At 36.7% G+C, this 23,954-nt stretch overlaps 1 protein-coding gene across 43 annotated transcripts in view; it reads left to right on the forward strand.

Moving 5' to 3' along the window:
- The first annotated feature begins 5,480 nt into the window (after positions 1–5,480).
- LOC140887453 (bark storage protein A-like) overlaps positions 5,481–23,954 on the forward strand; it is a 45,912-nt gene continuing 27,438 nt past the window's right edge. For 11 of the 43 annotated variants that reach the window (XR_012151871.1, XR_012151880.1, XR_012151857.1 and 8 more), the window contains exons 1-4: positions 5,481–5,618; positions 6,538–7,067; positions 11,330–11,674; positions 23,314–23,939. The gene's annotated coding sequence lies outside the window, so the exon portion shown is untranslated. The other 32 variants (XR_012151861.1, XR_012151859.1, XR_012151865.1 and 29 more) reach the window with 32 other exon arrangements.

Consider the following 23,954-nt stretch of genomic DNA (forward strand, 5'->3'; position numbering starts at 1 on the left):
TTTAGCACCGCCTTTCACCCGCAGACTGATGGCCAGTCAGAGAGGGTGATTCAGATTTTGGAGGATCTTTTGAGGGCATGTGCTATTGATTTTCAAGGTAGTTGGGAGTCGAGACTACCACTAGTGGAATTCGCGTATAATAACAGTTTTCAGTCCACTATTGGCATGGCTCCCTACGAGGCACTATATGGGAGGAAGTGTAGATCTCCAGTGTTGTGGGATGAGATAGGTGAGAGATCAGACTTTGGTCCGGAGATTGTTCAATTGACCACCGAGGTAGTGGCTAAGATCCGTGATAGGATGAGGACTGCCCAGAGTAGGCAGAAGAGCTATGCTGATCACCGGAGGAGAGACTTGGAGTTCTCGGTGGGTGATCATGTTTTTATCCGTATTGCACCCATGAAGGGTGTGATGAGGTTTGGAAAGAAAGGGAAGTTGGCACCGAGGTTCATAGGGCCCTTCGAAATTTTGGATAGGGTAGGGGTACTGGCTTATAGAGTGGCCTTGCCGCCTAACCTTGATAAGATCCATAATGTCTTCCATGTGTCGATGTTGAGGAAGTACATCTCGAACCCATCCCATGTGCTTAGTTCGGAACCGCTTCAGCTATCTCCTCACTTGACCTATGAGGAGAAGCCCATCCGGATTTTGGATAGACAGGAGAGAAGACTCCGTAACAAGTCGATTCCAATTATCAAGGTGAGATGGCAGAACCATTCGGATGAAGAGGCCACTTGGAAAGCAGAAGCAGATATCAGAGTTCGATATCCGAAGCTTTTTGGTAAGTTTTAATTTCGAGGACGAAATTTCTTATTAGGGAGGGAGGAATTGTAGCACCAAGAACTTCTAAAATTTGAAAATCATGCCTAAAATTATTTTTAGTATTTATATTTTTATTTCTTGAAGTTAATTGTTTAAGTTTTAGTTAAAGATAGAATTGTTCGATTTATTTGGATTAAATGCCTTGAATTGTTTGGTCTAGTAAGTTTCTGTCCCGGCAGGCGACGACGGTGGGCTTCGGTGGTTTATTTTCAAGATTTTTAATTTTAAGATTTTAAGTTAGAGGTAAAAGGGGGGTTTTGGCCAAAAATGCAATTTTGAACTTTTAGGGGTCAAAAAGCAATTTTATCATTTTCTTGGGTTATTTCCTAAATTTTCCATAAAATAGGATTTTATTAAATCCGGGTTAGTGGAATTTCAATCAAAATGTTGTGAGTTGAAATTTTAAATTTAGAAGTTTGAAAATAGCAAAAAGTTTGAGGTATAAAGTTTTAATAGTACAAGTAGTACTTTTGCTAGTACAAGTGAAATTTTAAAACACTACACACAATACACTACACTTTTAATTTACACTATCATTAAAACATTTCAATTAAAAAATCAAGACACAAACCCTAACTCCCAAACCCTAGCCCTAGCCGCCCACTTCTCCCCTCTCCCTTGAAGAAGCCGTCCAACCCCTCCAGCCGCCGCCCAGCCGCCGTCCGCCGCCGCCTGCCGCCATCCCAGCCACCGGAGAAGCTCCCCTAGGTGCTTAGCTTGGTGTTTGGTTGAAGTTCCACTCTCATCTCCTCTTCTTGTTCGAAATTTGTTGGTAGATTGGTGAAGGCAAGTGTAGCTACTCCTTTGGGCTCACATTCAAGCAATATCTACCCCCACCCTTATGATTTCTTGCAATATTTTCGAGAATGCATGTTTTTAGAAGGTTAGGGTTTCGAATTTTTCATGTTTAGGGGCTGATTTTTTCTAAATATGTTAGGGAGTTGAGTTTATGTGGATTAATGTTGAGTATATGTGCATTGACATGGAATTAATTGACTGTCCTTGCCAAAATTCGAAATTTCAGATTGTATATGGACCTAATTTTCGAAATGATGCATGTGTAGGGGCTGAAATTTATTTGATGTTGAAGTATTTAATGGTCTTGCATTGGTCTTGATTGATTGTTCAACATTTTGGAGTTTTGATGGTTAATTCTTGATGTTCTTGATATGTGTTGTGAAAGTGTGGATTGAGTGTAGCCCAAGTGTTTGGGAAAAGTCCTAAGAGAGGTTATTTGAGGTGTTTGGGTGTTTGGTGTGGAGATAAGTTGAGGAAAGTGGGCTAAGTGTTTGAATTGTTGGAATTGGAGGTGTGTGAGTGTGCAGGGCAGCACTGTTCACGGGGAAGGGCAGGGTCGTGGCTGAGGTCTGGGCAGGGTTAGGCTATTCCATGGTAAAGTTCGTGTCGTTGTGGTCGCGTCGATATAAAATGGGCTTGATTCGGATAAGAATTGAGTGAGTTATGGATTTTTCAAAATTGGGTGCAAGTGCAGATTTTTCCTTTGAATAGGGGCTGTCCGATTTTTGTGTTTTGTAAATTTGCTCTTTTGATCTTTTGATGATACCACCTATTCCTTGGGATGATTTGGAGAGTTTGTTGAGTGTCGGTTCAAGCGGGACGGGTTTTGGATAAGGCATGACAAAGTTAAGGGCTTTTCGATTTACTTGCTAGAGTTAAGTCAAGTTTGAGGATTTTGTTGGGTAAGTTGTCTTCTTTGGACTTAGGGGCAGCCACTCATCCACCTTAAACTCACATTTTCGAGTCGAGTCTCATGTCTTAAAGATTGCTTATTCGTGTGCATTTGACGTGTTCTTGAGTTTAATAAAGAAAAAGGAAGTTTACTTGTTTGCATGACATTTAATGTATGAGTTGAGTCTTTATAAATGAAAAGGGAAAAGAAAGCAAATATTTTTGAATGAAGTGATCTGTTTGTGACAAGAGGGGTGTTGCTAGGCCGGGGGATGCCTCGGTCTACTCACCAAGAGGTTATAGAGGTTAGGCAAGGAGCAAGAGACATCTTGTTTACCCTTGCCACAGAGGGGCAATGTGGGATCGGGAGGCATCTCGGTCTCCTTGCCATAGAGGGGTTAAGTTCGTCGGGAGAAATCTCGTCGTCTTGCCGGCATAGTGCACTGCAGCCATGATCATGATCGAAACAGAGGGTCACAAATCAGGGATCGGATTTCTAAGAGGAAAAAGTAAAGAAAAGTTTAAAAGTTAAAGTTTCACATTTTTAGTTGACTCGTTTTGCATTGATGTCAGTCTTTCAGTTATGCATGAGTCTAAGTTGAATGTTATGAAAGTTAAAGTTTATCATAGTGTGAGTTCATTAATGCATGATTTCTATATCTTTCTAGTTTCATGCATATTACAGTTTAAGTTGAGTTTTTGCATCACGTATTTTAAACCCTTGTTATTATCCTAGTTATGCTTGTTGAGTCTTTAGACTCACTATGCTTGAATGTTTGCAGGTGAGGATTTTGTGGAGGAGACGGAGGGGCGTGATCTACTGGGATGAGGCCATCGGTAGTGCAAGGCCCAGTGACCGTTGCTTCCTTTTAGTTTATGTTTTTCCGCACAGTTATCGAATTTGTAATAATGAAGTATTATTTGAGATCTTGTAGTATTTATAGCCAGGATGTGCATTCCCTGTGCTACAGCTTATGTTTTGAAGTACGTTTTCCGCTTTTGCAAGTTTATGATTATCGTTGGAATTAATTTTAAATGCTTTAGTTTACTTTATGCTGTAACCGGGAGGTGGTTACTAGGATTGCATGTTTATGTTTAACGCACTTAAGTTTTGAAGTCAATTTTCTTTCCTTATTTAAATTGCTGTTTGAGTCTTGATGGCTTATTTGTTTTACAAATAGGTCATGGCAAAATTTTTAAAAATCCGTAATTTTCCTTTATTTTAATTATAGTCTAGTAGCGAGTAGTTAGGGTCGTTTCATTAAATCTCAAATTTTGTAATTAATAAATTCATATTTTAGGGCCTTAAATAAGGTGAATGGAAGAAGAGAGATGAATTGATGACATGAAAAGAGAAATGAAAAGGATAAAGACAGAAAATAAATATTTGAATGAGTTTTATCTTACTGAAATTCAAATCACACCGAATCTTCTCAATTTTGATGAGATTTGAGCCAACAAAATAAAATTCTAGAAAATCCCATGGAATTCCTCAAAATCTAATTTCTTTTTTTAAAATTCTATGAAACAAGGAAAAAGGGGATTCACAAATTCAAATCCTCCAAAATTCCACCAAATCTATGCTTCCAAACAGTGTGCAACAATTGATATCAAAATTTTCTAAATCGGCAAGCGCTCGGTCCTAAAATTGATATCAAAGCCAAGACCATGAGTTTAATTTACATTGATTGAAAGGAGTGCAATTATTGAGAGTGAGATTGTTGAGGTGCAATAATTGTCCCTATTTGGTAGAACGATCGTACCATGGCTTTTGGACTGCTGTGCAGTTTAAAAGATTTGAGTTGCACCATTAACACCAGCTATAACTTTTGGTAAATCAACAAGCGCTCAGTCCTACAATAAATTTATATTTTTTAATGATAATTAAAAGATTAATAATATTATAAGAAATATAGAAAAAGAATTGTAATAATATTCTATAATGATAATAATATCATTATATTTGATCACATTATAATTGTAATACTAATATTTTAAAATTTAAATTATAATAATTATATAACAATTATAATTACGGTTTAAAAAAATAATTATTTTGTTATACAATTAAAAAACAATTATTTTGATATAATTATAATATAAATATATATTTACTATCAAAATTATTTTTTAATAATAATAAATGATATAATTTTATTATTACTACGATTCCTTCTTCTCTTACTACTACTACTCCTACAATTAACTACATTAAATTATTATTCACCCCTTCTAAACACATTTTTGTTCACAACCTAAATCATCCAATGTTATAATTCCAATTACAATTATAAGTATTCTATTTTTTTTTAAAATTCTTAATTAATGAACGATCGATTGGGTTATTCAGATAAAATTTATCTATCCAAAACCGGAATTACTATCTGAACTACCCAGAGTAATCCCATCTAATTGGCTTCGGTTTGGATCTAGACCTGAACTACCCCACCTGAATGCACACAACTAACGGTGTGTTTGGATGTCTAAAAACGAAATTTGAAATTAAAATTGGATTTTAAATCCATGGAATTGAAATTTCATTTTGGTGTTTGGAAGAAGTAAAAAAAAAATTATAAAGAAAATTTAAAATTTATAAGTAAAGTATATAAATTTATTATTAAAATTAATTTTATTGTTTTATAAACTCAAATCCCGTGAAATCCGATCAGTTTTGTCAAGATTTCACTTAACTAAGGACTAAAACGGTATTTTCAATTTCAAATTCCATCAAATATCAATCTCGTTTTGAAATCCCATCTTACCAAACACTAAAACAGTATTTTCAATTTCAAATCTCACCAAATCCGTCTAATTCCACTCATCCAAATATATTGTAAGTGTATAAATAGGAAAATTTATCGGTTTAGTCCTAAATGTTTTGGGTGTTTCTCATTTTAGCCCCAAATCAATTTTGTGATACTCGCCCGGTCTTTCCATCAAGTATGAGTTCAAACAAACGGAATAAGTAAGGAAGCTTCTGCCTGAAGAAATCCCAAAACCAATGTCCTAGCCCTAATCGATTTATCTTCTTCAAATCGCCCTCCTAGAGAATCCATATCTTCAAAGCTGGCCGGTCCCTCGATTCACCAATCCTCCGCATGGTCAAGGTAAACATTAGTACTTGCATTCGATACACGTTTGTTTTCAATACGATTTTAAAGTCTAATTCTTTTCAGGAATTTCATTCTTCTCATTCTTGTTACATTTTTCTTTCTTATTGAGCTTTCGACAAAAAAAAACTAAACTTTCCTGAATGAAAAATTATGGTGCATAGTCTAACAATTTCAAAGCAATTATTTGGGTGGTTTCATTGCATAGGCAAAACAACCTAGTTATCAAAACTTTCATTGATGGCTGAAAAGTTAATAGATGGATTTTTGGGTGAAATTGCAAGTTTGGTTGCATTTTATGGTCTAATATATCTTATTTTAGTCCAATTACAGAGCCATTAAGATGCAGGAGCCAACGAGCTAGCTAGGTATACATTGATAATTTGCAGCACGCTCGATTTACAATTGAAAATAGAGTGAAAACAATCTATATATATATATATATCCAATTTAAAGTAGAAAGTTGGAGGACCGGTAAGTTTAAATCTATAATCATTACATGAGGGAGAAATGTAGGTGTCTCTTATTGTATGCAACTTATGAGTTAAAGGTATTTTTTTTTGAAGAGTTGAAACAAAATATCTAGAAGAGATAGTACGAGTGAAAGTGTGAACTGCTTTAATTCAAAGAACATATTCACTTATTAGATAAATGCTTATTCATCTGTCAAAGAAAAAGATATAGCCCATTGCAAACCAAATTAAATTATAAGGGTGCCTGAAAACATATCCGTCAAAACATATTTTGTCACAAAATATGTGAAAATTTATCTTGCACATTCCAAATTTTTTAGGCTAATGTTATATATTGAGGTCTAGAAAATTTATCTAACTCTGTATCGAGGTCTAATAGGCTTATTGCTTTATCTAACTGTTAGTAGACTATATATTGTGTTTGTTGTCTGTTTGTGTGCAAGATTTCGGGCCAATCTAAAGCAATCACACTACCTAGCTGCCAAACGCATATTGAAGTATCTTAAAGACACCCCAAATATTGGATTGTGGTATGCTATGGACAATTCTTTTAATCTAGTGACATGTGTAAATTTCATTATTTTATACAAAAAACATGTATAAATTTGTTAAAGAAATAACTATAATAATAAATAATAAATAACATTCAGGGAACCGTGGGTGTCCAGGTGTCTTTTTTAAAAAAATAAAAAGTAATGTCCAAGCTTCTTGGACTTCAGAATTACGCTTTTTTTTCAAGCAAGAGGAGAAACAAATAGGGCGGCCGGAGGAAATATTAGTGGGATTTGATTATTTGAACCTCCTCACCGTCTTTTTTACCTCTTTTTTTTTTTTTTGAATTTTTTATTCGAGCCACCGTCTCCTAAGATTTCTGCTTCTGGGTTATGCGGAGCTTTCGGCAAACATGAATTTCTAGAGTTCGGAAATACACCGGTCAAGATGGAGGAACACTCGTCGAATTCTACGCTCTGTGGTACTTAATTTTTAAATTCAATTTTATGTTTTAATACTCAGTTTGACCTTTGGTTGTGTTTTTTTGATTTATTTTTGTGAATGCTGCTGAATTTTGTTGATTAAATTATTTAAATCAAATTTGATAGAATTTTCTGTAATCCTGGAATTGTGTTTTTCACTTGTTACAAAGACTTGACATAAACTTGATTGCGATTTATTTATGATAATCAAAGCAAAGCTAGATTTTTTTTAAAAAAAATTTCTTTTTCAATGAAAGTGGAAGTAAGCTCGCTCCCGAAAAGTTTGAAGAAGGCCAAATTAGTTTTGATGGGCAAGGTTAGATTAATTTGATATTGTGGGAACTTTTCTCTTGATATTTGTTACTGCATCTCTTCTTCCAGTTTCACTGCCATTTTCCAATTTTCAGAAAGTGTGTGCATATCATCAGTTTCACTGCCATTTTCCAATTTTCAGAAAGTGTGTGCATATCATTGTTTTTGTATTTCAATTCGTTTGAGTCTTTGAGGCTTACTCGAGCATCAATTATATGTTGTGTTCAAGAGTCATTGATGGCGATTCTTCAGTTGGGGCTTGTGTTGCTTGTTTTATCTTGCATTGTTTAATGAATAATTTTAATGTTTTAGGTGAAGCGATGAAGCACGACACAAATACTAAAAGGGTTACGAGGCGCTATGAATTGATTAGTCGTTGTTTGCCTTCATTTTTTCATTGAAACGATTAAAAAATTGAAACAGAAAATTGGTTCAAGACAAATGCATGGTTTGAAACAAACCCCATTTTATCACTTTTTTGAAATTCCTATATTTCCTATTAATTTTGCTCGGGTGGAGTCAGTTCTTCGTAGATATTACTTGCTTTTCACTAAAATAGGCTATTTGGCCACAGTTTTAAAAAAACCGTGGTTAAATAATCACAGTTTTAAAAACCGTGACTAAATTTAACCACGGTTTTTTCAAAATCGTTGCAAAATTTAGCCACGGTTTTAAAAACCGTGGTTATTTAGCCATGGTTTTGTAAATAACCACGGTTTTAATTAAACCGTGGATAATTAACATGATATACACCCATCATCCGTTATTTAGATTACTCTATAATCTTTTATGAATAATATTATTTATATTTTGTTTAATATTAAAAGAGCAAAATAGTCATTTAACAATTTTATATAAAATTTAATCAATCAAATTAAATAAATTTTAATCTATCAGTCAAATTAAATACTATATTTACTATCATTTTTAATTTATTTTTTATTATATTATATTACTAGTCTATGTATTATTAATCCTATCCTTCAACCAAATGGTACCTAAGAAAATAATTTCCAGCTTCGTTTTTAGTGAAGCAAGTACCACGCTAGGCTCTTCTCGCGGTAATTTTTATTTTGTTATCATGTATTTGTTCATAATTTGGGATGTCCGGGGTTGATTTATATTGTTCGTATGTTGATTCCGGGGTTGATACATTTTTTTCTTCCCTCTTTCCATTATTTTTTCCTCCATTATCAAAGTATTTTAACATCTATAAATCTTGTTTAAATTTTTTTGTAGATAGAAGATTTATAAATAGTGTAGAGTGGATCAACACATTAAGAAAATAATTTCCAGCTTCATTTTCGAGCTTCATTTGGATGTACTTTTTTCAAAAACTTTTATCCTTAAATCTTCATTAATATTCATTCTTTTAAAAATAAATTACATTAAAAACTTGAGACAAATCAATACAAATATAAATATTTAATTTTTATCTTATAAATTGATAATGTTACTCTTTAATTGATTAAATATATATTTGATAAATTCATTAATAATTTCAATTTCTAAATTTATTATTTAAAATATCTATTACTCAAAAAATTATAATTAATTATATAAATATCATTAATATAAAAAATTATAAAATAAATATTAATTATTAAATCTATTTTAATCTTAATTTATATGTTATTTTCAACTTTTCAAAACAAGGAATGCGTGGTTTTAACGTTTTAAATTTTTGTATCCCATAGTTTTAAATTTTAAGTTAAAAAATTTTGTTTTCTAATTAATCATAATATTTTATTAAAAAATATAGCAACTTTCAAAATTTTATTTTAAAGTAAAATATTATTTATCATAGTTAACATATTTATATTTTAGCATTCTTCAAATTAAAAATAAAATAAATATAAATAGTTTAAATATTTAGTTTTTAACATTTAAAACATAATATTTAGTTTATACTAAAATTTTAGAATATAAAAACTTTGTCTTTAATAACGGAGGATACATTCCAATTTACATATAAATATAAAACGATAACATAATAATATTAATTTTAATATTAAAAATATTTTATCTTTCCCCAAATTTTGATAATATTTTTTAAAATAAAATTTTAAATTTCAGTTTGGTTTTTATATTTTTTTGGAAAAATTTTGAATCATATTTTTTTATATCTATACTAGTTTAATATTTTATTTTTCCTCAAACTTTGATAATATTTTGTAAAATAAAATTTTAAATTTCAGTTTGGTTTTTATATTTTTGTGAAAAAATTTGGACTCATATTTTTTTTATATATAACTAACACTTGAGGTATAATATAAATAAATAAAATACTTCATCATTTTAACATCACAAAAAAAATATTTTGTTTTACTTATATATGATATAATAGATTGTGATATAATTTTTTAAAAATATACTGATCCATATAAAATATTACGAGAACAAACAAAATATTTTATGGTTATATATATAATTGTAAAATCTAAATTTTTGTCCCAAGATATTTTAAATTATTTCTCATATTAGTTTTTCATTTTGTTCTAATTAAAATGAATATTTGTCATATAATATAATTAAGAATTAAATATTCATTCACATGTACTTCTCGTATCCTCTTCCATTTATTTATTTATTTTACATTATTTGTTTTTTTTTTAATAAACTGGTACACGTAGTTTTTCCAAATATAGAACTTTTATTGGCAAAAAATAAAAGAGTAATTTATTGATTTATTCTAAAAAAAAAAGAGAGCAATAAAGTCAAATCAAGTGCAAAAGACTACAAATATCTACAATTTAACGCGTGCAATTACAAGATGGATTAGAGGGATACAATGCTATGAATTATAGGATATTTGAGTCTTGGAATGCCATAGAAATTGTATATAATAATTCTGGAAATTTTGGGCATTTATAGGAATTTTCAGAATTAAGATTTGGATATTTTTCGACCTTAGGATTGAATATTTGAATCGTTTGGATGTTGATATATATGGTATGATTGATGGGAATGATAATTTCCACAAGTTTGGAATAACTAGGATCACACCGAGTTTGTAAAAAGTATTGTGGTAATTATTTGACAATTAAGGTAAGTATTGATAATAAACGGCACAGGAGTTAAATATCTGGTGAGATGCTTAATTAAAATAATTATTGAGATGCTAAATTAAAATAATTATTTATGCCAAATAAATTAAAAAGTGTATTAAAAATATGTATATTTGAATATCGAGATTTAAACGATAGATACATATTGGAGCTAAAATAATATACGAGAGTTGAAATATCTAGATTGTGTCAAGTTTTCCAACAATTCTAATAAAAAAAATATACACGCATCCACATACATACATGTACACATACATACTTGAACACATAAAGCAAGCTGGAAAGAAAGAGAGAAGAAAAGCTCATCCCCAAACCCCAAACTCATTCCCGTCACCCTTGGAGCAGTTCCGGTAATTCGCTCGTAACTTCTTCATTCGGAGTCCAAACTTCTATCCGTTTGTTGGGTTTTCTTACTTACATCCGTGGCTTCAATTTAAGCCATGAATTGCTGAATTTGATACTCGTTTACGCCCGAATCGAGCCATGTTCATAACCTGGTCCTGCGCATTGTTGAGCTCGGTTTGTGAACAGCACTTCGTGGTTGCTTTCTTGGACTAATTTCTGGTAAGTTTCAGTCCTTTCTAAGGTTATTAAGTGTAGGAATCGGAACCTAGTTCATGTTCAAACTCAAGCTCTTCATTTCAGTTCGTTTAAGTTGCATTTTGGGTTTTTTCGGCTAGTTGTCGTTGCGATTAGGTTGTTGTTCGGTTTCAGATCAGTTAGCTTCGAGTATTGAAGCTTTTTTTAAACTCAATTTCCAGCTGGTTCAGTCGAGGTATAACAGGCTGCCCGGAATTGAGATTTTACCACCTTGAGTTTAATTCGTTTTTGTCGATTATATCGCGTCATTGTTGATATATTATGAATTTAATGTATTGTAGGTCGAAACCTTGGTAATTTAAGTGAGCTTTGGATCTTCGTTGAATTGATATAGGTATGTTACAGTTGGTAACATACGACGATAAAATATAAATATCGTTTTATAAATGATTATGATGTTTATGTGAGTTATGTGAATCTAAATGCCTCGTTATTTATAAGTTGATTTATTTGACATATTTAGTGGCATTTAGAACAGGGCATGTTATTCATGGCATGTTTAATTCGTTTTTATCGTTTATATCGCGTCATTATTGATATATAATGGATTTAATGTATTGTAGGCCGAAACCTTGGTAATTTAAGTGAGCTTTGGATCTTCGTTGAATTGATATAGGTATGTTACGGTTGGTAACTGTTGGGATCGGTTCAGAGGGTAGAGGGGGGGTGAATACACTCTGAAACTTTTCTTCTTCTTTTTTAAAATGATCAAGTGAGGTTTAGTTCACTTAATCAGTTTTCTCAACTTCTAAAACGTTTTGAACAACTTAAATAGTGCGGAAATAGTTCAGAGGTTTTAGTGATGCAAAGTTTATAATGCAATGTATGAGCAGGATGTAAGATAAATGGCAGTAAATGCTAAAGCACGATTTTATGGAAGTTCGAAGGCTTAATCCTTCTACGTCTCCCCTTCTTCCACTTAGGAAGGAATTCACTAGAAGACTTTGGTTATTACAACGTCTTGTAATACACCCACTTCAGACTTAGGACTTATCCAATGCCTAATCCGAAACTCCTAGATTTACACAGATAAGATTCTCAGTTCTTATCAGACTGGTGGAAGCTTTCAGAGCAGCTTCAAGTTTCTTCAACACTGAGTATAGTTGAGTTGAGCTTCTCAGACTGCAGAGCGGTCGAGAGGCTTGAAAACCCTAGGATGATCCTTGACGATCAGATATGTGAACTGTAGGCGAGGGTTTATTTGAGCAGCAGATGAATGATCTTGTAAGTGTGCTCAAGTATATCAGATGAGGACTTCTGATATTAGTCAAGTGATTGAAATTTTTCTGAGTTGCTTGTCTCTCTTCGTTGTCTCGTATCACTTGTTGTTGTTCTTGTTGTTGTTCTCTTTTTGAGCAATCTTCCCTTTATATAGGTCAATCATCAACGTCTTTATTTTGAACGTTCTGATGCTGCATTGAATGCACATTTAATGCTCATAAATGCATTGATGATTCTGCATGAGGATCGTACACTGCAGACAACTTCCAGGGTCCAAAACTGGAATAAACGGTCGAATGCTTTATCTGCAGTCATTCTGTGTTTTTGCCATTTTGGTACAACCTGTTGTCTTGATTTGCAGGAGTCAACAAATCTTCTGAAACGCCGGTTCTGCTTTTAATAAAAGATCCTGCAAAGAACATCTTGTCACAGGTACTTGTCTCGAGATATCTAGATAGGCAGTTGGCATTCTACCGGTAGAGATATTTGTCCTCTGCTGGTTTGAATAACCAGTCGATAAGCTTGTGACTTCAACCGGTCGAGAGATAAAGGCGGTTGACAAGCTTCCGGTAGAGAGATTTATCCTCTGCTGGTTTTGATAGCCAGTCGATAGGCTTGTGACTTCAGCCGGTCGAGAGCAAAGGCGGTTGACAAGCTTCCGGTAGAAGTTGTAGTAGATTCCTGAAATACAATGGTTGGCAGCACATTCCTATACAATGAGTTGTTGTTTGTTATCACCAAAATATCGGATTCAACAATTTCCCCCTTTTTGGTGATGACAAAACTTAAGTGCTCCAAGAACAATATGAAAGCATTAAAATGAACTTCATTGAGAGAATGAATTTCATTAAGTACAATAAGCATTTTTATTACACCTACAGAAAAAAAAAAAAAGATGCGGCTGCGATAAGTAAAGAAGAGATAAGTTGTTCATCTTTTGAACCAACTGGCTCCTCCTGACCTATCGCCTTCTCTTCTTCTTCTGTCGGCTTCTTCTTTTCTTCTGGACTCTTCTTCACGTCTTCTTGCCTCTGCTGCTCTACGTTGCTCTTCTTCCCCCTTTTTGGCATCACCTTGGTTGAGCCGAAGGATGACCTCAGTGAGTTGAGTGCCAAGGCAGGCTTGCATAGTGTCTATTTTTGCATCGATTTGAGCAAGTAGAGTGGCTTGCATAGTGTCCATCCGATCATTCAACTGCTTATGAAGGCGATTTTCGGATCGGATAACTTGTTCGGAGACGGTAGAGAGCGTGTTGATTTGAGTGCGATGATGATTAGTGATCTCTGTGGACAGACGAGCAAGGTCTCGAGACACGGTCTCGAAATGCCGAATCATCGTCTGGCGTGAATTATCGACCGATAAGGATGAGTTTGTTATGTCTTGAGAGAAGGACCTAACCGTTTGCATGAGCTCATGAAGCCGATTTATCAAGGTATGATCTAGAGCTGCGGCCATGGCTTCAATTAAAGAATCATCAGTCTGAATCATTTGCCCTTCTGAGTCATTTCTTGATGAAACCGGGCTAGACTCACGATGATGTGGTGCGGGTGAACTTGCTGGAGAGCTACCCGATGGACCTTCCAATAATGGTACAGTTGGAGATGTAATAGTTTCGACTGCAGCCAATATGGTTGGTGGAGTACCAGGATCAGCACTTGGTTCATCCATAATGAGATCTTCCATAAACTTTTCAGTAGATGGAGACGGTTGAAGTGCTGGATCAGCATCAGTCACTTGCTGTTCTGGAGATGCAGGTGATACAATAGTGCTTGATATCTCCGTTGGGGGCACTGTTGCTTCACTACTGCAAGGAGCCTCTGTCACAGAGGTGACAGGTATCTCTTGTGCAACCACTTCTAAAACATCTTGTGAATGACCGGGAGAAGGGTGAGCGGTCGTCACGGGAGAGGAGTGAGCAATCACAACTGCTTCCGGTTGAGTAACTGCTTGGACTGCGGTTGAGGAGGGGTCGACCGATGAAGATGCTGCTACACTCGATCTTAGAGCATATGATTGAAAGAGGTCAGCAGTGATGAGATCGGTCAGAATCCCATCTGAAGAAGGGAGAGCATAGACGTCTTCTTCACCCTGATCTTGAGTGAGAAAGGTTTTCATCATCACTTGTGCTTCCAGCACATAAGCTTGCAAACAGGCTGCTGAAGCTGGTGTTTTGACATTGTTGAGAGCTTGGAAGTGCTGAAGTAGTTGAGTGATTTGACGTAGACTATCCTGTAGTCCAGTCAAAATCACAAAGTCATCGGCAGCGGTAGGACTCTTGGATTTGAAATTCTTGACACGCTCATTAATTAGCAGTGATAGCAAGCTTCCTCGAAGCTTCAAGTCTATGAGATGTCTTCTTCCCAGAGCCTCCACGATGTCTTCAGTATCAGCAAATAGAAGCATCTTCTGCTCAATGACGTTTAAAGATTTCCATTTAGGAAATATTTGAGCGAGTGTCAAGTGAGTGCGGGAGTGATGCCATCTGTCAAAACGTTGTAGATGACGCTTGACAGTACGGAGCACGTGAGAGATGATCATATTGAGTTCTATCGTAGCTGCTGGTTGAGCCTTGGGTGTGTAGATCATCACACCTTTCCCTTTGTCTTTGGGATCAGCTAGAGTGACCTCAGGAGCTGATGAGGCACATTCCCGGATTATCACACCTTTTGTAGGACGAGGAGCAGTAGAAGCAACAACGGTAGTAGTCTCGACCGTTGGCAGGGTAGGAGCAAGTCCAGAAAGAGACTTTAGCTTCTTGTGCTGCCTCTTCTTCTCGCCTGCAGGCGTGGATGACACAGCTGCTTTGGAGACCGAAGGGGATGACCTGCTGAAAGCTTGAATCAGTGGAACATTCTCACGTGATTCATCTTCAGAGTCAGATTCGATGATCAGTTGACGCTTGGCAGACTTTTTGGTATGGACTGGTTTGGCCACGACCGAAACCGTTGAAAGCGGTTGAGGGATAGCAATAACCTTTGCGGTTGAGGGCAAGGTGTCGACCGCAGTCTCTTTCTTGTTCAGGAATTTGAGAATCGTAGACTTGTTGAGCCATTTGGTGGGATGCAGAGGCTCAGTCTTGGAAAAGTCCACTCCAAGGACGCCCAAGATGTGGCAGATTTGCAAAGCAAATCCCTCGGATTGCCCTTTGCCCCTGATCATTTCACATAGAATATTGAACAGAATGTCTGACCAGTTTATGTTGATCTTGGAGGCAATACAAGCCATGTATTGAAATTTCTCCAGCGTCACCTTGTCGTAAGATCCAGCCTTGGCCAGAAGATTCTTGGCCACGATATTAGTCAGTAGCCTGAATGGAGCTTTGAGAGATGTCTTCTGGGCCGGTAGTTTGATCGGAGCATCAGTAGTTGAGAACTCCTTCAACCAATAAGAGCAGTTACCATCTGGAAGATCCGTGCATTTTGTCAAACCCCTGGAGGGCAGATCAAATGTGCTGGCGAAGAACTTCTGATTGAAGGAGTAGACCTCTGTCTTGATCAAGCATTTGATAGTCCCATGCTCGATTTGAGCGGTTGCGAAGAACTCCTTCAAAACAGGCAAATCGCAGATGGCGCTGCATTCCAGAAATTTCTTCAGTCCAGAGGCTTCAAGCATGGTGAAGACCTCAGTTATTCCTGCGTTGTTTGCCTTAACAACGGAATCAAAGTTGATGGCGAGGCAAGTCTTCTGGATCGACATGATATCTGTAGATAAGAACTCGAGCAAAGAGTAAGCAAAAGCTTGAGAGTAATTCGATGGAGCGTTTAATACAATATGAAAGTTTTTAGCAAAGGTGAAAGATTGATATACGAGTGTAAAGAAGTATATATAGGAACCTATGGGCCATAGGGTGATGTCATGAAAAGTATTTTTGAAATTCAAAAAGTTTTGAAGAGCATAATCACGGCGCCCAATTAATGTCATTTGGTTCAAAGCACCAAGCTGCTAGTACGAAGCCTGTCAGAGACTAGTTAAAGGCGGATGATATGCCAATATTAATGGCAACGTAACAGCTAATCTGTTAATGTCATATTGACAATCATTCCCCCTAAACACATGCATACTAACTTAAATCTACTAAGCCAAGAATATTTCGAAAATATGAAAACTTAGCGTCCGGTAGAGGCTTGGTGAATATGTCTGCTGCTTGCTGATCGGTAGAGATGTATTCCAGCCTGATTTCCTTCTTTAAGACATGATCTCGGATAAAGTGATGCCTGACATCAATGTGCTTTGTCCGAGAGTGCATCACTGGATTGTGAGTGATGGCTATGGCACTTGTATTGTCACAGTAGATTGGAGCTTCACTCGACCGAATCCCATAATCATTAAGCTGCTGTTGAATCCAGAGTATTTGAGCACAACAGCTGCCAGCAGCAAGGTATTCTGCTTCGGCGGTCGAGGTAGCAATTGATGTCTGCTTCTTACTTGACCACGAAATTAGTCTATCTCCAAGGAATTGACATGTGCCACTTGTACTTTTGCGATCAATTCTACAACCTGCATAATCTGCATCTGAATAGCCACTAAGATTAAGATTTGAATCTTTGGGATACCAAAGACCCACATTAGTAGTTCCTTTAATATATTTAAGTATTCGTTTGGTAGCAATGAAATGAGATTGCTTAGGTGCGGCTTGAAATCTAGCACATAAACAAACTGAATACATGATATCCGGTCGACTGGCAGTCAAATAGAGCAGTGAACCAATAAGGCCTCGATACATGGTTACCTCGACCGGAATTCCCCCTTCATCTTTATCAAGCTTAATTGATGTACTCATGGGGGTAGATACAGTTGAGCATTGTTCCATTCCAAACTTCTTTACCAATTCCTTGGCATACTTGGACTGATTGATGAATATTCCAGTTTCAAGTTGCTTTACTTGAAGTCCAAGAAAGAAGTTTAGCTCGCCCATCATGCTCATTTCAAACTTCTCCTTCATCAGTTTAGAGAACTTTGAGCACAACTTGGGGTTAGTTGACCCAAATATAATGTCATCAACATAAATTTGTACTAGTAACACATGATCACCTTTTACAAATTTAAACAGGGTCTTATCGACCGTTCCAATTTGGAAATCATGTTCCAGTAAAAATTTTAGCAAAGTGTCATACCAAGCACGCGGTGCTTGTTTTAATCCATAGAGATCTTTGTCAAGTTTATAGATATATTGAGGATGAGTAGGATTGACAAAACCTGGTGGTTGTTCAACGTACACCTCTTCTTGAAGTAGACCATTGAGGAATGCAGACTTCACATCCATTTGATAAACTTTAAAATTCTTGAAGGCTGCATAAGCAAGAAAGATGCGGATTGCTTCTAGTCTTGCAACTGGCGCGAAAGATTCCTCAAAGTCTATGCCTTCTTCTTGTCTGAATCCTTGAGCAACAAGTCGAGCTTTGTTACGCACAACAGTGCCATGTTCATCGAGCTTGTTACGAAACACCCATCTAGTTCCAATCACATTTTGATTTTTCGGTCGAGGAACTAGATGCCAAACATTGTTGCGGGTGAATTAATTCAACTCTTCTTGCATAGCTTCAATCCAGCTGGCATCTGATAGAGCTTCATCTATTTTCTTGGGCTCTACCTGAGATATGAAAGCGGCATGCAAGAATTCATTAATCATTTGACCACGTGTTTTTCGAGGAGCAGAAGGGTCACCTATGACCAACCCAGGTGGATGATCTTTGTTCCACCTAAAATAATTCCCTAAAGGGTTGTCATCAATTGGTTGATGAACGTCCTCGTTTACTGGATCATCATTGGCTGGAGGATTGTTATCAACCGGTGGATCCACTTCTGGCCTTGTTTGATCACACCCGGTAGAGGGAACTGGATCATCCTTCTTTGGAGGATATAGATCACTGTCACTCTCTTCCTGTAGATTTGTGTTTTCCAGTCTGTGACTCAGATCATTTATGCTCCCTTGAGTTTGTTCTGTACATAGAGTAGATTCATCAAAAACAACATGAATGGTTTCCTCGACCGTTAGTGATCTTTGATTGAACACTCGATAAGCTCTGCTAACGGCTGAGTAACCAATAAAAGTTCCTTCGTCTGCTTTGGCATCGAAGGCTGTCAAATGGTTTTTGCCATTGTTGTGGATAAAGCATTTGCACCCAAAAATTTTGAAATAAGAAATATCAGGTTTTGTGCCATTCCAGATCTCATATGGAGTTTTGTTAAATCGTTTATTAATCATAGATCTGTTTTGAGTATAGCAAGCTGTGTTAACTGCTTCTGCCCAAAGTCTTTGAGAAACATTTGAATCAGCAATCATAGTTCTGGCTGCTTCTTTTAAAGTACGGTTCCTTCTTTCAGCCACCCCATTTTTCTGTGGGGATCTAGCAGCTGACAACTCATGCTTGATTCCCTGATCATCTAGATAAGTCATAAGAGTGGTGTTTAAAAATTCAGTCCCTCTATCACTCCTGATTCTATCTATCACAGTAGATTGTTCATTTTGCAAGCGTTTAAAAAGCTTAATCAGGTGAGGTGCAGTTTGATCTTTTGAAGAGAGAAAGATGACCCAAGTAAATCGAGAAAAGTCATCTATAACAACAAGAGCATATACTGGTATAGGACCAAATAGGTCCATGTGAAGTAAGTCTAAACATTTGGAAGAAGACATACACCCTTTATTTTTAAAAGTTGCTCTCACCTGCTTTCCTAGTTGACAAGCAGGACAAACTTTGTCTTTTATAAAATCTCCTTCGGGCAGACCAGAAACCAAATCATGCTTCCTCAAGTTAAAAATGGACTTAAAATTTAGATGATTTAACCGCTTATGCCACAACCAATGTTTATCATGATGAGCAGTAAGACAAGTAGGTGAAGAAATATGTGAGCAAGACCAGTTTACCTTGTAGGTGTTTAGGTCTCGTACACCGGTCATAAGAGTCTCACCTTTGTCATTTTTTATGAGGCAAGTGTGTTTGTGAAACTCGACCGAATGATCATTGTCACATAGTTGACTAATACTTATCAAATTATAGCATAGTTTGTCAACAAGTAACACATCTTTAATAATGATGTTACCATGGATGATCTTACCCTTACCCACGGTTTTACCTTTGGAGTTGTCTCCAAAGCTGATCTTTGGTCCTTTGCACAACACCACTTCTGTTAGAAGTTCTGGATTCCCTGTCATGTGTCGTGAGCAACCGCTATCTAAATACCAGGTAGTGTCCTTGATAGAAGTGGTTTTCTCGCCCGTTTGGACTTTTAGTACCTGCAAAGAGTGAAGAACTTTTGGTACCCATATCTAGTAGGGTCCAGGTCGGATTAGCCCTTTCGGGACCCACACCTGGAACACCCTTACAGGTTTGCCCGTGTGTGTGTCCAGAAATCTGTGCGGTCGATAGGCAGTAAATGTGTGTGCTTGTGAGGTTGCTGTGTGCTGCTTGCCTTTTTTATTTTCATCAGTTAGCCTGTACCTCTTTTGAACTGGCCTGCAATTAAAGTACTGGTAAGGCTTCTCCTTTGACATCTTTTCTTAGAGTAGTTAGACTCATTCCATGGCCTTTTGAAATTAGATTGGTTTCCCTTTCTTCTTTCATTAGGTTTTGGTTTGATCCAAGTTCCTCTTTGATTAGAGGTCTGGGGATCCACATATCCCAGCCCTCTATGCTTAGAGCTTCGTTCGTTCGATACTTTCTGATTTTTGTCAAAGCTGCACTTATCGTGTTCATATATCGTGCTGGACCTGACAAATCTTATTTTGTTAAGATTGCCTTTGTCCAGGCTTGACTGAATACAGGATTCCATAGACTGTTCATTTGTTCCAAACCCTAGACCGGTTTTATCATGTACCGGTCTTTGGATTTCTTGAATCTTGTCAATGGTTACCGAAGATTTATTCCAAGCCTTAATAGTTTCAAGTAGTTTTTTATTCTCAATCAAGGTAGCTTGGAATACTCTTTTCAAGGTGTCGTTCTCAGTAGCCAGCAGACTTAGCTTGACCTTAAGACCATCAAGCTCTTTTTGCTGCATGCAGCTTGATTTGCTTGACTTATCTTTTAGGTCAGCTCTTTCTGCCTTTACTTCCTCGAACTCCTTGGATAATGCTTTGTATTCATTAGCCATTTCGTGTAAAGCAGTAACTAAATCACTGTGAGTAAATTCAGGTGAGCCAAAGTCAAATACCTCCTCATCAGCTTCTTCTTCGATGTCGGCCATAAGGCATTCCACTTTTTCATCATCGCTGTCATCTGAAGAGCTTCCGGTATTGGAGTTGTCAGAGTCAGACTCAGCCCACTTGTTTTTGCTTTCGTCTGCTACTAGAACCCTTTGGTCTCTTCCTTTTCTAAACGTCCTTTTATCCTCCTTACCCCTTCTTCTTTCGGAGAATTGCTTCTGATCATTGTTCTTAGGCTTGGTGCAGTCTGCAATGAAGTGGCCTGGCTTTCCACAGTTAAAACAAGTAGGACCATCGTTTGTATGGTCCGATTTATGATAATTTTTAAATTTAGAATTGTTTTTACGCATAAATTTACCAAATTTCTTGACAAAGAGTGTCATGGCTTCATTGCTGATTTGCTCAGCTGATCTTTTTGGAGCTTCCTCGACCGGTGGACATATCACGGTTGAGGTTAAGGCCTTGGTTGGTTGAGAAGTAGATGGTTCATCTTCTGTTCTCATGTTGAGCTCGAACTCATAGGCTTTGAGATCTGCAAAGAGATCATGCAGTTCAACCTTGCTCAAGTCTTTTGACTCTCTCATGGCCACTGTCTTGATCTCCCATTCTTTGGGCAGAGCTCTCATAACCTTCACAGCAATTTCACGGTTAGTATAAGTTTTACCTAAAGCAATAAGATCACAGATGATACTACTGAACCGTTCATCAAATTCAGCCATGGTTTCCCCTGGCTTCATTTTGGCGTTGTCATATTTTTGAATGACCAGAGTGAGCTTGTTTTCCTTTGTCTGGTCATTCCCTTCACACAGCTGAGTGAGCTTCTCCCAAATCTCCTTTGCTGTGGAACATGACTTGATTTTGCTGAACATATTCTTGTCCAGTGTTTTGTATAGGATGTCCCGGGCCACATTGTCAAGATTGGCCTTCTTTTTGTCCTCAGTGGTCCACTCAGCTCTTGGTTTCTCAATCATTTGTCCTGCACCATCGGCTAGAGCTGGGTTGACCTTCATAATTTTGATAGGACCGTCTGTTATGACATATAGCATGTCATCATCCTGTGCTGCAAGATGTGCCTGCATGCGAATTTTCCAATCATCATACTCTTCTTTAGAAAACATAGGAATTCTGTTGAAAGAAGTCATGATTTGAAAACTTCAGATCAGCAGTTGAGAAAGGAACCCGCTTTGATACCACTTGTTGGGATCGGTTGAGAGGGTAGAGGGGGGGTGAATACACTCTGAAACTTTTCTTCTTCTTTTTTAAAATGATCAAGTGAGGTTTAGTTCACTTAATCAGTTTTCTCAACTTCTAAAACGTTTTGAACAACTTAAATAGTGCGGAAATAGTTCAGAGGTTTTAGTGATGCAAAGTTTATAATGCAATGTATGAGCAGGATGTAAGATAAATGGCAGTAAATGCTAAAGCACGATTTTATGGAAGTTCGAAGGCTTAATCCTTCTACGTCTCCCCTTCTTCCACTTAGGAAGGAATTCACTAGAAGACTTTGGTTATTACAACGTCTTGTAATACACCCACTTCAGACTTAGGACTTATCCAATGCCTAATCCGAAACTCCTAGATTTACACAGATAAGATTCTCAGTTCTTATCAGACTGGTGGAAGCTTTCAGAGCAGCTTCAAGTTTCTTCAACACTGAGTATAGTTGAGTTGAGCTTCTCAGACTGCAGAGCGGTCGAGAGGCTTGAAAACCCTAGGATGATCCTTGACGATCAGATATGTGAACTGTAGGCGAGGGTTTATTTGAGCAGCAGATGAATGATCTTGTAAGTGTGCTCAAGTATATCAGATGAGGACTTCTGATATTAGTCAAGTGATTGAAATTTTTCTGAGTTGCTTGTCTCTCTTCGTTGTCTCGTATCACTTGTTGTTGTTCTTGTTGTTGTTCTCTTTTTGAGCAATCTTCCCTTTATATAGGTCAATCATCAACGTCTTTATTTTGAACGTTCTGATGCTGCATTGAATGCACATTTAATGCTCATAAATGCATTGATGATTCTGCATGAGGATCGTACACTGCAGACAACTTCCAGGGTCCAAAACTGGAATAAACGGTCGAATGCTTTATCTGCAGTCATTCTGTGTTTTTGCCATTTTGGTACAACCTGTTGTCTTGATTTGCAGGAGTCAACAAATCTTCTGAAACGCCGGTTCTGCTTTTAATAAAAGATCCTGCAAAGAACATCTTGTCACAGGTACTTGTCTCGAGATATCTAGATAGGCAGTTGGCATTCTACCGGTAGAGATATTTGTCCTCTGCTGGTTTGAATAACCAGTCGATAAGCTTGTGACTTCAACCGGTCGAGAGATAAAGGCGGTTGACAAGCTTCCGGTAGAGAGATTTATCCTCTGCTGGTTTTGATAGCCAGTCGATAGGCTTGTGACTTCAGCCGGTCGAGAGCAAAGGCGGTTGACAAGCTTCCGGTAGAAGTTGTAGTAGATTCCTGAAATACAATGGTTGGCAGCACATTCCTATACAATGAGTTGTTGTTTGTTATCACCAAAATATCGGATTCAACAGTAACATACGACGATAAAATATAAATCTCGTTTTATACATGATTATGATGTTTATGTGAGTTATGTGAACCTATAAGTTAATTTATTTGATATATTTAGTGGCATTTAGAACATGATATGTTATTCATGACATCACATGTTGAGCCCTATCGTTCTTGTTACCCGTTATCATGTTGTATTGTATTCTTGCCACACGTGTTGTTTCGGAATCAGCTGGTGGCTTTTTAAGCTTAATTATCACTGAGACCGAAATTATGATTGTCTATTCTCTGTTGCATCTTCTGTGTGATATGCACTTGAAATCTTGACATCATACGTTGTTTGTTATTGTGCCATTCTGATGTATCGTTTATCAAATGTATGGAGGCCGAGTCGTGAGTGTATGATTTTACACAACACGGCATACCTCGGATACTTGGCAGAGCGGTTTAGTTACATGACGATGTAGCTCCCTTGTGTTATAGCTCGAGCATTGTTTCAGTTGTTATCGTACTGTGTAAGACCCAAAAGTTAATTATCTGGTAATTTGACATAATTAGAATAATTATTGAGATGCTAAATTAAAATAATTATTTTTGCCAAATAAATTAGTAAGTGTAATAAAAATATATATTTTTGAATATCGAGATCTAAACGATATAAATATATATAATAATTAAATAGGGGCAAACACATATACTTACATACATTGCACGCTTAAATAATAAGAAAGAGAAAAAGAAAATAAAAGCCGCAACCCCCAAACCCTTTCATTTCCCGTCACCTCCCTGAGCAGCACCGGCAAATCGCTCATAACTTCTCGTCCGGCATCCAAACATCAATCCGTTTGTTGGGTTTTCTTCCTTACATCTGTGGCTTCGATTCAAGCTAAGAATCGCTGAATTTGATACCCGTTTGAGCCCGAATCGAACCAATTTCAGAACCTGGTCCTGCGCACTGTGGAGCTCTGTTCGTGATCTGTTCGTCGTGGGTTCTTCTCGGATTAATTCCTGGTAAGTTTCAGTCCT

The sequence above is a fragment of the Henckelia pumila genome, chromosome 3 (genome assembly GCF_033568475.1).
Source record: "Henckelia pumila isolate YLH828 chromosome 3, ASM3356847v2, whole genome shotgun sequence".
Lineage (NCBI taxonomy): Eukaryota > Viridiplantae > Streptophyta > Magnoliopsida > Lamiales > Gesneriaceae > Henckelia > Henckelia pumila.